This window comes from Manacus candei, unplaced genomic scaffold (genome assembly GCF_025592945.1).
Source record: "Manacus candei isolate 608988 ecotype Guabito, Panama unplaced genomic scaffold, ASM2559294v1 h1tg000046l, whole genome shotgun sequence".
NCBI classification, from domain to species: Eukaryota; Metazoa; Chordata; class Aves; order Passeriformes; family Pipridae; genus Manacus; species Manacus candei.
The window spans coordinates 2,563,258-2,576,845 of record NW_026138094.1 but is presented as its reverse complement, the minus strand read 5'-3'; the positions used below and the strand labels follow the sequence as shown (position 1 = coordinate 2,576,845).

Below are 13,588 nucleotides of genomic sequence, written 5' to 3'. Positions count from 1 at the left end.
ACACCACCCACTTCTTTTTCCTCCACAGACATGCACCCACTTAGTTAATTGTGTGTGATCACTAAACACAGACACATGTGGGCATGAGAGTCCCTAATCAGACAGGCACAGAAACAAAATCTCTATCCTTCAAGGACAGGGTAAATTCTGTCAGGCATTTTAAAGCCAAGGCAGGTCATTGAAGTTATTATTAGCGCTAATTAGCACTCCCACAAGCTGTTGAATTCTTTACCTGAAGCCAAAGGCCACTCAATATGGTGCAAAATTTGCTCACATCTTTGAAAGAATCAGTGAATTGGCTCCTCTGTAGGAACACAGGGTTGGTCCATTGCATGTGAATAGGCTTTTGGTAAAAATATGTCTGATCCATGTACCAAAGGATCTACAGAAGCAGAGATATGATGAAACTGTTCCAAAACAAAGGAATTCTACAAATGTCTAAACAGATTTTGTGAGAAAAGTAAGACATCTGGCCTTACTTATTATAATGGTGCTGTATTTTAAACTTTCTAGCAGGTTTCAGACAATTCATCCCCCATCTCAGCTACACTGCTGTTCTTTTAAGTTAGTGTTTTATGTGGGAATTTGAAGACAAGTCTGTATGAAAATTGATTTTTTTCCCCTTGTGAGCAGCCTTCCCTCGAGAATGAGAGATCTGAACTGAATCACTGAGCTCCAAATAAAACACTGATCCTAATTCTGACAGTGGCTAAGAACTGATGAAAGCCCAGTGAGCCACCTCTTTTGTATCTTAAGCACATTTCTAACAAAGTGCCATAACGGGGAAGCCTGGCAATAGCTCTCATTAGTAAAAAGCACTGCTACAGGGCAGTAGAAGGATTTATTTGAAAGAAGGGAGAAAGAAATGTGTTAGAATCAGCTATTTTGGGTCTGTAAAATAATCCACACTATGACCTTTAGTCTAGAGATGAATTTTCTACAAAAGTAAGCAAATTTGTACCAGGAGTCAAAAAGTAACATATTATCAAAAATAAAATTAGCAAATATTTACTGTAGAACCTACTATGCAGGAGCCTGGCACCTAAAGGATTCCCCTCCAAAAACAAGTCACTATCCTGTGTGGCAAGAAGTTGGAAACAATGAGGAGTCTTGAAAGGTAATAGGCAAGATGTTTCTCCAGCTATCATTCCTTGCAAAAGTGAAAAGCAGAGAGTGAGAAACACAGAACAAACACTGCTTTAAAAAAATCCAGGCCCAGCTCAGTGCAGATTGACAAGCTGCAGCTCTTCATTAGCTGGACATGCAACCCAGCATCCAAATGCCATCCAAACTGGGGGCTTCCTATGTCACCCTGAGCTGTATCTGCGTTTGTGTCTGTCACAGAGGCTGCAGCTTCACTACAAGCTCCACTTGGCCATGCACTGTCACACTGAACACATTTTCATCCAGCCAAAAGTCAAATCACAGAGCTGGAGACAAGGCCCTCAGGATCTCCATCGGTCCCTTGCATGGGACACAACACATCCCACTTTGTGGTTGCAGAGGTCAGCCAGCCCCTTTTGACTTTATACCATCCTTAAGGCACCACTCAATATTTTAAAGAACTCTGCAGCTCTGAAGCACCAGTAATATTAATGGTCACAATTTTAGCATGATCAGTATAATTACCTCTGCTTTAAATTAGGCACCAAAAAACACTGAGCTTCCAGTTACTATGAGACAGCATTCAATGCCAGGACTGGAATCCTTATTTTTGGCCTCCTGGTCCCATTTTTGAAGCATTTGCTTTGTCATACTGCAGCCAGAAATGCATTTCCTGTAAAACTAATATACAAACAGCATCAAAATTTTGGCCTTCACTCCCTGAGTGATAGTACCATTACTGAAAATGAATCAAGGTCACTGCTTTTTTATTTGTGTTATCCATTTTTTGAAAAGGAAGCCCCACAAACCGAGATGTGACACTGGCTGCTGATGGAATCTCTGTCATTTTCTTCAATTTGCAACAATTTGTAGCATTTTCATTATTTAGAGACTTGATTTCCTGACACCAAGGCACAGCTACAAGGTAAATTTCTGGGAACACACAAATGACATAATCTATTTCCTTTAGTATGATGCCAGCAGCTGAAGGGTGAAATAATTGCCTGGAAGTGCACTGAGTTGCTTCATTCTGCTAAACCAATTAGGATAATGGGAATTCTGGAACTAAATCCCTAGACACCTAACTAAAATTAAGCCTTTTAAACACTGTGACAGAAATTAATGTCAAATGCTTCAGGAACACTTTCCCTCATGGAGACAAACCTCTCTACCAAAAACAGCATTGCTAACTCATAATTAACTCTCAGAAAGGAAAAGAGCAAAATTTTCTAACTGACTGTGATGATTCTCACACAGTTGGCTCATTGACAAGCCTTTTCTAAGGTTACAAAGTTAAGTAAAGGTTGCCAAGCACTGGTAGTATAATAGGACCATGGGATGCCTTGGATGTGCATTTAGAGGTTCCATTTACCAAATAAACGGGAGGTGGACAGATCCAAAGAATGAGGATGGTGCTTATTTTAGGAGACATTACAGATGGTTTCCAGTTTGTGTTTCAACAAAAAAATTGTGCAAAATTAGAGAATCGAAAACAAAAATCTCTCTTTTTGTTATTGTGATGTGAGGGATCATGATTCTGTTGTCTCAGGGCTAGAAGGCATGTATACTACCCTGGTCAGTGAACAACTTTAAAATGAAAATAAGTAAACATTAAATGCATATTTATAAGCAAACAAAACTCAGATGAGTGTGAGCATTAAAAAGTGTTTCACTCACAATTTCACTTAGGAAGGATTATTCACATTATCTCTAAATTGCTTTCACTAAATTAAGAGTCACATGTTGCTGTTGTATCTTTGAACTTTTTCCATATGTTTTAGCCTGGATCAATTCAAATGTTTAAGGCATTAAATATACTTTGAACAACAGCTGTTAGCTCAGAGGAGGAATCTGACCCTATAAGAAACTCTTTTGGCATACTCTGGTATTCACCTGACGTTTCCAGGCAGCCAGTACATCTGTGGGTGAATTCAGAGGGTCAGCATAGTAAAGGCAACAGGAAAAGCCAGGGGATTATTAAATACACAGAGAACAAACAACTAAAGAATTTCAGACTTTGCTTATCACACCTAATCTCCAGTGTCAAGATATCTAACCAGCTTGTCTTCTGTATCACCCATGCAAAATTGAGGAAAGCAATGCTGAGATAGCCATGCTTTAAAATAATGCTTTAAAATCTCTGTCTTTACCAAAATTATTCTGTTTCAGAAGAACATAATCTTTACCGCTCTAAGTGAATTTTTCTGTCAGGAAAATAACTTTTCCCTTTTCATCAGTGTTGACACATCCTGTAATCTACCCTGCATTAGTTACATATGAGCCACCACACAAAGAGATTACACTGACCATTATCCACTCATCATGGAATAAGATGATAAGCAGGATTCTAAAGGGCAAGACTTGTTTGTAGTTTCCACCATGACCAAACCTGAATGTTCCAATCCTTTGCTTTTCAAAACAAAAATGATGGTTCTCTCTGTTCACTCTCATTTTACCTATTAGGAGTCATAGAAACATGATCAAATATGACAATCTTTTCTTAACAAGGTATCTTTCCATAGTCAGAAGAAAAGTGTTCAAGAGCAGCAGAGGAAATGTTACATGAAAGCCTAGATTCACAATTCTTACCTGAGCACTCTGGTTTCCTGAACCTGCTCCATCCCAGGGATTTTTGTCAGTTTGCTCCATTCCATAGAAATCCAAACTTAGGCGACTTCACCATTTCTATCAAGTTTGCTCCTGGAAAAGAAATAATCCAATCAGAGGAAGGAGATAAAAAGAGATCTGATCAACAGGTTTAGAGTTCTTTATAATACAGGGCATTTCCCACAGTCTCCATTCCTGACCACTAAGTCAGAAAACAGAAAGACAATTCCTGAACACAGTAGTACATGAAGATTAAGCTCCTGGAATTGGGCTACGCTCTTGACACCCTGACCAAGCTCTTAAATAACAGAAATGATACAATCTTCTGAGAAGTTTCTCGCATTGTGAAGTAGTCAGATAAAATATTCATGTTCTTAAATAGAACTGCTAATAAAAAAATAAGTAAAGGCTGGTTGTCAGCCCTGCTTGCAATATGGTAGTGAAATGGGAATGAAAGCAATAGAAAATAGCATGCCAACAAGGGAATTTGAAAGCAATGAAGTAAATTTATATTTGTTTTATATTTTGCTTTATCCTTCACTGGTTTTAAAACTAATTTTTATTAACTTTATCACCTGAGACTGAAAATACATACCTCAAATATGATAAGCAAGAAAAAGGCCCCAACATTCAATTAATAAAAAGACATTTTCTTCCTGCTTTGGTTTTAGTTTTGGCTACACACTCCAATGCAGTATTGTGACTGAATATAAAAACAGAACAAGGAATTTCGTACTTAATCCATAGTCTCCCTCAGCTTCCACCAGAGTATGAATTTATATACTAAAAGGACACGGTTTATAAGAAAGGCATTAGAAGTGCATTTTACTTTATCTATTATTTCTCCTTTGAAAATATATTTTATTTGCTCTAAATACTGTTTCTTCTCCATTACCAGCTAGTCATCTTGTTATAGGGTCTCATAACTACATCATTCATCAAATTAAGATTATGTTTACTGCAAGAGGCCCCCCAGTGCAATAACAGCATATTTGAGCAGTGAGACATTGGGTGTAAAAGACCAAAGTGAGCCCACTCCAGGCCCCTGTGGGAGGGGAGAGCTTGGGAATCGCTCTGGACTGGTTCTAGTCTAGTTCTGGGGATGAGCACCCATCAGAAGCTGGAGCACATCAGGTACACTGCCAGGGCACAGGGTTTGGTGTGGATTGCTCTGCGAGGAGTCTGCTTTGAGTGCTCCCAGCTCGCTCCTCAGTGCAAACACAAGCATGGAAAGATGGGCAGATTTGTTGTAAAAGTGATCTCCTGTGAGAGAACCACAAATCCAGCCAATGGATTCCTGTGACCCATCCCCACTTAAGTCTGCACTTTTTCTAGGAAGGCTACTTTTGACACTCCTGATTTTAAAAAAGACAACACCACCAACAAAACAACAATAACAAAAATAAGGAGATGGGGGAGACAAAATGTCAGATGAATTAGACCACTTGATTGCTGCTGGCAGACTTTCTATGCTTGCTTTCTACCACACATATTTTTTCATATCATTCCCTTTCATTGTGGGGCTGGAGAATACCCAGTACCATAGAAAGAGCAAGACAAAGCCTCCACAGTGAGAATTTAGGCTCATTTAAAATAGCTTTGAAACATGGTCATATCCCTAAAAATCCATTTTTTGTTTATTTTATAATGGGCTCAATACTTCCTAAACCTATTTATAAATTCCTTCATCTTACACATGCTGTATCTTGCTAACAACATTTTATTTTTAGAAAATTCCCTTGCCTGACAATTTTGCAGACTTGACTCAACCAGTCTCCTGATAAATTCAAATTAAAAACTTGATAATTAAATACGGAGAAGTATTTCATCCTGTCATAATCTTTGACTGTCTGAAACATCAGAAGCTGTTATAAGGAAACTGATTTGTCTCCGTAGCAAAAAAAAAAATAAAAAAATCTAGAAGCTTGTCTGCTTTAATTAATCTGTTGCAAGACAGCTTTCAGAGGAAGGCCCAGCCACTCAGGCAAATTTTAGGCAATCTCCATAAGGTTTGAAGAGATGTTTATTCTCTCATTTTGGCACTGCCACTGGCTCAAATTCCAACTCTCTTGCTCCTTTAGCCAAGGTGCTGTTTTCCCCTACACTGCAGAGATGATGGGCCCCAGCTAACAGTTCCTGTGGTGCATGTCAAATTGACGTGTGTACTAATATGTTTTATTCACAATTTTTAGAGTTTGAAGTTAGATTAAATGACAAACAGAATAATACAGATAGTGAATCACCAAAGGAACTCCTTATTTGCTGAGCTATACTTTTATCAGAGACCCTGTAAGTCACTTGAAGCTTGTCCGTGTCTCCACACTTCATATTTCTTCCTCCAAGATACTCTGCCTTCCCTTTCAGTAAATACAGTCTGCACAGTCCTACTGAAAGTTAACTTTCTATTCAAGTTGGCAAACAGGCCAGCTATTGTATCCTCTCTGAATACTGCTTTTATCTGACAGGTCTGTGAGTCAGCAACATCTCCCTTAAATACCCACTCCCAGTATCACATGCACAACCACCACAGCATCGTGTTCAAACCAATGATGCTCAGCAAATATGCCCTGGGCACGTCTAGTCCCAGACTAGCACCAACAGGATCTAAACTCATAAAGGCTCATGCATATCTCCAAGCTACACTGACTTAATTTAGGCCTCCAGATGGAGTTATCTTTCCAAGCAAAGCACACCACAGTTAAGTTGCAAGCCTCGTAGGTGTGGGAAGAAAGGAGGCAGCCCAGGAGTGCTGCTGTAATGGAATACTGTGTTTTCACACCTACACCACATTTACTGGATAAGCAACTGTGCAGGATTGTCCGGGCATGTTCCCTGCATGCTGGCCAAGCTCTTTATTTGCTGACACATTCCCGTCCTACAGAGCCAAGGACAAGATTAAGAAAGCTGACTCAACCGTGCCTGTGAGGTTTAGGGCGCTTCAGTGCCAGTGAGCAGCTCTGCTACAGTAAACTTTAAATGTTTTACTGCCCAGCTACATTGAAGAGAACAGAACAGCATCTCACTGGAGGAATAAAGGGAACAGGAGAAGCTCTTTTGGGCTGTGGCTGCTGCTGTCTCACACCAAGCCCTGGGCAATCTCTGCCCTTTGGGATCATTTTGTACTGCAGAAACACTATGGAACGTGATTTGTGTCCAAAGGAATATATGGTCCAAACACAACTATTGCAAGATTACGAATGATTTTTTTACTAATAACTTATTAGAGAAAAAGAATGGGGAACCTATGAAAATTTTTTTCATTGTTTTCCCCATTTTACTTCCATTCCAGACCCAACAGACTGGCCTGGTTGCTCTTCTTCATTACAGTAGATAATAATATCCCTTGAAATGATTATGAACCAACTATGGACTACACTGGTTCCATCTGGACTTCAGGATAGCAGAAATACCAGTGGGTTGTCAGCCCACAACTGAGAACTTCTGACCTCAGTTCTTTCAGCTTCATGTCAGGGACAAAAGAGACAAGCAAATGTGGACTAGAATTTCATTTTCTAGTGGCATGGTTATAGTCCTTATAGTCTCCACTTCTCCTCTAATAAGAGGGAATATTTCATTCTATCTAGAATTTGGAGGAAAATATTTAAATTATATTTTTTCCTCACAAATATTTCAGGCATATATTTCAGATAAATAACATTTCATTATTTGAATTTGTCATTGAAAGCTGAGCTCAGAGAACTCTATTAGGGACTTAGGAATTATTCTCCATAAATGAAGGAAACATGTCAGTTCCATCAAGCCCATCCAGCAGATCACAGAATAGAATCTAACAGATAAAAAGCAATTAAAATTTAATTTATGGTTATTTCATTTCCACTCCATTCTAGTTGGAACTGCAAACATACTGAAGCACTGTGAGAAATGCTGCCCTGCCCTTGTGGTCTCTCTTGGGATTTCTGGGATGCTTCCAGTGTGTTCTGAAGTTGGCAGTCTGATATACCAGGAAACACACACAAACCCACATTAAATGTGGCAGACTAGGAAAGGTTTTGGCAAGGGTGGGTGAGCATCTCCCAGGACAGTTTTATAAAATGAACCATTATGACAGAGGTTGCATAAACAAGTGCAAACCTCTTATGTCAACCAATTATTCCATGTGTCCCGAAAAGGTCTGTCCGGCTACGGTGGCAGCTACAAAATGCCTGTGGAGCAGAGCCTGCCCATATAAATAAACTCATACTTGTGTAAGATTAAGAGCATTAGGTTTGTTAATAAAAACCAAAATAATCCCTACCTCCATTCCCCAAAAGCCTTTGTTTAGGATTAAATAAATTGCAAAGCTGCTAATAAAAGAAGCAATAAAGCTGAAAGACTGAGAAAGAATTATGCTTATGACAAAATGAACGTTCATTTTAAGGAATAATTATCCCTATATTTCAACAAATGCACACCAAAAGTTGGCCACAGCACAGCTACTACGTCAGGTCTGTGCAGCACCACAGAAACAAGAATAAAATTCAGAATACTTAGAATATCAACACTATAATTACACAGCAGCATAATTACAGCTAATTACCTTAAAGGTTAGGAATGAACCTGTGTAAAATAAAGGAAATTCTTCTTTTAGTTAATGGAAGGTTTGGCTTATAGATTTGTCAGGCCCAGGTAGGAGAAAATGTATTTCTCTTTTAAAAACTAACATGCCCTTTATGTGAATCTATAGCAGAAAATTATGGGAGTTATTAAACTCACTGTAGAGGGGGTAATAGATGGTTCTAATTCAAAATAAACTGAGTAGAATGTGACTTTTGCTGCTTGCAGTGGCAGTTGTTTAGTTGAGGCAGTCTCCCATAAATCTGAACAAAATCCATGATGCTGCTGCAAAACAAAATGAAAAACAAAGGCAACAAATAGCTTCACTTCCATTTATAACAACTGACCCAGGCCCCATGGAAAACATGTGATATATCTCCAGCTGAGAGCTACAGGGGCCTGGGAAGTGATGATATACTTCCCAGCACTCAGCACAGTTGCACATGGACTGTCTATTATCAGATGTAAACTTAAAAATAAAAAAAAAAAAGAGCATCACAAAACAAAACAAAACCCCCCTGACAAACAGCCAAGCCTGAAATGTCAATTTAATCATTAAATGCAATCACAGCAATGTACCATCAGCAATATTAGACACTGTACAGAAAATGGATCAATAGAAAAAGCCTGGAAAGTGCAGAGCAGAGGTAGTTGCCCATCGCTGTCAATGACAGCAGCCAATGTGTTCCTCACAATCAATTTGATTAGAAATTCTCAGATTGTCTCTGTTGTCCAGATTGCACCAGGAACACTCAAAATAGGCAGGATAACAATCATAGCACTGAACTAAAATTGGAGTGGGAGGGGGTGTTTTAGGTTTTTTTTCTTTAAAGTTCTCTTTGGATTTCGTTTCTTCAATTAGCTCAGTATAAGTTGGGTTTGGGGTTTTTTTAGTGTAATTAAATTATCATAAGCCATCTTCTGCTACTTTCCACTGGCTTATCACATTCTCGATGGTTGATGGAAGTTATTTATGTTTCTTTCTTTCCTTAGGTTAAGTCACCTAAATTATTAAGACTTTACAGAATGAATAATTAAAGAAATAAGTAATTTAGTACCTCCCTAACATTTCAACAGAAATACAGTAGCATTTTCCTTCACAGGAAAATACATATAATTTCTCAATTCCTTTTGAGAAATACTTACATTAACGCTCCTAGAAAATCAATAATTCTAAAACCAGAAGAAAATAATGGAACCTCTACAATGACTTCACTCACTGCATACTTTCTTTTAAAATTTACATTTCTTAAACATGCCAGGTCAAATCAATTCATAGCTTTTTATTAACCTGGCCTTCTTGCTGAGAAGTAACAGCTCTCAATAGCAAATGTCATCACCAACAGCGAGAGTTATTATCTACATGTCTGCCTAGCTGCTTGTATGTCTGCACTTTTCCCTTGTTTTCTCCTCATATTTATTCTATCAAAATCAATATGGTCACGAGTAGCCACAACACTGAGCTTCTGCTAATGCTCACTGGAGTTGGAGCTATCAGAATACTTTATTACCACAAAGTTGTTTGGTTTTTTGTTTGTTTGTTTGTTTTTTCCAAAACAGAGGCAAGTTAGTACTTGGAAAAGAGAACACAGCAGTAACCTTCACAAGCAAGATCTCATGTCTGCTGTGAACCACGGCCAAACTCACCTGCTTATTTATTACAAAATGACTCATTAACCAAGATTTCCTCCTAGGATCCCCCAAATCTATTGCCCTGTAGTTTCAGTCTAGTAACAACTAATTCTCTGTTGAATTAGGTTCAAATATATCCTCTATTTTTTCTGCTAGAAATAAATTTTTCAACTGTCTGGTCACACAGTACAAAAATTATTGCTAGCAACATTCTTTTTTTTATGATTTTATCATTCTTGAACATTTTTTTCTTTTTAATTAAAGCTCCTGTGTTAGTTTTTAAAGAAAACAAAACAACACCCACAATTCCCTGGCTAAAAATCATCCTGTGTTCATTTCTTCTGTCATTAAAGAATAGAAAGAAAATAGTTCTTACAATCAAAATCCATGATGGGCACTATAGACAGGAAAAAAATTCCAGCAGCACAGACAAGAGTCTGATGAGCTGGTCTAGGGAATGTGGATGCTTAGACTTTTGCTCCTCTGTCACTACACCATTGACTCCCACATTGTGCTAGATATCAGTATGAACACACTTTGTATTTATTTCTCTCCTCATGGCAATGTGAGGAGCACTAGAACAGTGAATCAGTGACACAGAATGTTTCTGCTGTCACTATTCTCTGTCAGTGAAGGGCAGAATGCTGGCATTGCAGACTTCCTTAACCAAAAATTGTGTCCAACTGTCCATGCTGGTTTCATTACAGTGATGAACCTTTGATAAACCCAAGAAAACTGTTGCCTCAATGGAGTAAACTGGGTTTTTCCTATAGATTTTTTTCTGTGTTTCTCAGTACAGGTCTCCAAGGAGAACCTGAGAACTGGATGGTGTGACTGTGGTCTCAGTCTGTGCCCCCTTGTCACAGGGCTGTGGGGTTCCTTCAGCAGGATTCACTGGCCTACCAGCAGCTATGAGGAAATTTGGCTTTCATTAGTATGCTGGTGATGCTGAGCTCATTTCCCATTTTTTACCAGATCAGAAATGCCATTCTACAGCCAAGATGTACACGTGAATGAGAACAAACTTGGCTGAAGCTGACTCTGCAGTCAACAAAGGCACTGCTGGCAGCTGGCATTGAAATATTCACATTATTCCAGCCTAAAAAGCAGTCTCCACTCTGAGACAACTTCTTTCTATCATGCAGAATTATACTGACCAATTAGCAGAGGTGATGGTGAATTTGGTTTGGTTTGGTTTTTGACTGTCAAAACATGAAGAGATTCAGAGAGACTGGAGAGTCCTCAGCTCTGGAACTTGTTCTGAGGACAGGATGAATGTTCCATGTGCAGCACTACAAACAGCATCTTTTTTGAGAAACCACATGTCACTGTGCTATATTTGGTTGCTCTGCTGTATGACAGGGAAGATTTGAATTGCATATGGGCATGTGGATTTACTCAGGCCACATAAAACAGCACAATGCAACAAGAGGCTATATTTCCTAAAGCAAATATTAAACACAATGTGGGGTTTTTTTAAATGAGGATCTGATATGAATGTTTACTGGATATTACCATAGCTCAGAAGAGAGGGACCGGAGGAAAAGGAAATTATGCAGTGAATTAGAGAGAGGAGACAGGGAAAACAAAATGGTCTGGTAGTGTATAAGACTATCACCTTCTGTGACTTAGCCACATAAACTGTGGTTATTATAACTTTTTATGTAAAAACTTAGCTCTAAGAATTCTAGGCTGAACTCAAATGTAGTGCCAAATAACAAAGCTTATAAATTCACCTACTTGGTGTTCCAGGCATGACACACAGTGAATCTCCAGAAGTTACTGACTCCTTACCTTAGACGTGTCTCAGGCCATGAACAAACACCTTGCTGAGTCAAGGAGCACTGCCTGTAGCACTCTTCCCACTTCCATCATTTCCTGACACTTTTTACTTTCCCCTTTTATCCAACTCATGCAGTAAGTCAGTTCGCATAAGCATGCCCTAATTTCATTCAAGCAATATAAATTAGAATAGTTTAAACAGTTAAAATAGGTGATGTGAGGTAACCTAGCTGTTTTTCCTTGCAGCAATTAGGCAATGGTCCAACCTTGGAGCACTGGCAAGAGAACAGTAAGGGTGGTAATTTCTGACTGGTAGGAGGTGACAAAAAGGTGGAGGTGGTAACCTCTTTGGTGGTACAGATGGATGCAGACAAGGATGCCAGTCCACTGCTGTAATATGCACTGAATACACTCAGAGGCACATTCAGGTTCTTATATACAAAGGAAACTCTGCATCTAAATAATTTTGTTTCTATTGTTACAGAAGTTTATTAAAGAAAAAAAAGTATTTTTAAACTGCAAAGTGAATTTATATATAGTGAAAAGAAAGATGCCTTCTGGAATAACCTTTAACTACTGTTCTGTACAAGATTTCCTCCAATTTTGTGTCTTTAATTCTTTGCATATGAATAGCAGTTCCACTTTTTTTGCCCTACAAAATATGACAGATTCTAGACAAAACATGCCAACTAAAGTCAGAAGCATGAGTTGTAGTGTTATGTGCACCACCTATGCACAATATGGTAAAGCAGCTTTTGACAAACTTGAGTAGTTAAGAGGATAATGCAGAAAGGTAATCTCCATATTTACACACTCGGGTTTCCTTTTCCCCAGTTCCTGCTGTGTCCCCACATTCCAGAGAACTGTAGTTAGGAGACTTTGGTCTGCAGTGGCAGCCAGCTGTTGCTGTGTCCCATGGAGTGCCCCTGCCAAGAATATTACAGGACTGAGCCCACAGTTCAGCCTTGCCCCCTTCTGTGCCCTCACACAGCTACCTGATGCCTTTCTGTGTCACATCTCCACTTTGCACGAAGGGCTGGGACAATCTGCCCCTCTGACGTGGTTCTGGTGCTTTTTGTAGGCTTGCCATGTTCAGCAAGGGCAGCTGTTCACCAAGAAGCAGAACTGGCTCTCTGGCTGTTTAGCTGAGCCACTGATCTCTTTTCTGGGTTGGTGAATGTGAGATGGCCATTTCTGGATTGATAACAAGCTGCTCCTTCCCCCCATACTGCATTCATGAGACTTTTTGGCTGTGCTGTGCTCTCAAGCATCAGAGAGGAATGTGCTTCCAGCTGTCTTTCAAGAATCTCATTAGGTTTTCCCAGTCAACTCTGTGAAGTTTCACATTGGTGCCCAAATACAATTGGTTTGTAACTATTTGGAGAATTTTTAACTTCTGAGCCTACATAACTCTGTGCTAGTCAAATGAACACAGAGATTATAAAATCAGTTTTCCAGGCACTTTCAAAGATGCTTTTTCTTATGCTAATAGAAAAATAAGAAAAGGTTTAAGTGGGCTGTGTTATTTTTCACAGAACAATCTTGAGCAAATTAAAATGTAAATTTTTATACAATCACTGCTTTTGGGTGACAAATCTTTTGCTTAAGTCTTTAGATGCATCCTGCCTCTGTTTGATTTTCACATTTGAAGGCTTCAGAAGAACTTGCCTGATCAGTTCTGTGATCTCTTTTCTTATTTCTTATGCTGACTTATCCAATTTCTGCAAGAGTTTTTAGCTTGCTAAGCCAACAGTGAACTGATCCAGTAGAAAGAACAAATAATTCTCATGTGTTGGGTGAGTGAACTGAATAAAAGGAGGGCAAGAGCCATGGCTGGACTGCTCAGGTATGGGGAATTAGGTGCTCTGAATTGTCATTATCACCTCCAGGGATGCACAGCTCTCAGGAC

The 13,588-nt window shown here is 39.0% G+C and overlaps 1 protein-coding gene and 1 long non-coding RNA gene across 3 annotated transcripts in view; one reads left to right on the top strand and one right to left on the bottom strand.

Annotated features, from left to right (window-relative positions):
• LOC127475359 (uncharacterized) overlaps window positions 1-10,685 on the bottom strand; it is a 47,281-nt gene extending 36,596 nt beyond the window's left edge. For both annotated transcript variants that reach the window (XR_007906178.1, XR_007906177.1), the window contains exon 1: window positions 3,694-10,685. This is a non-coding gene — a long non-coding RNA (uncharacterized LOC127475359). The remainder of the gene's footprint in view (window positions 1-3,693) is intronic.
• Window positions 1-13,588, top strand: part of LIPC (lipase C, hepatic type) — a 52,123-nt gene that overhangs the window by 11,246 nt on the left and 27,289 nt on the right. The window lies entirely within an intron of this gene.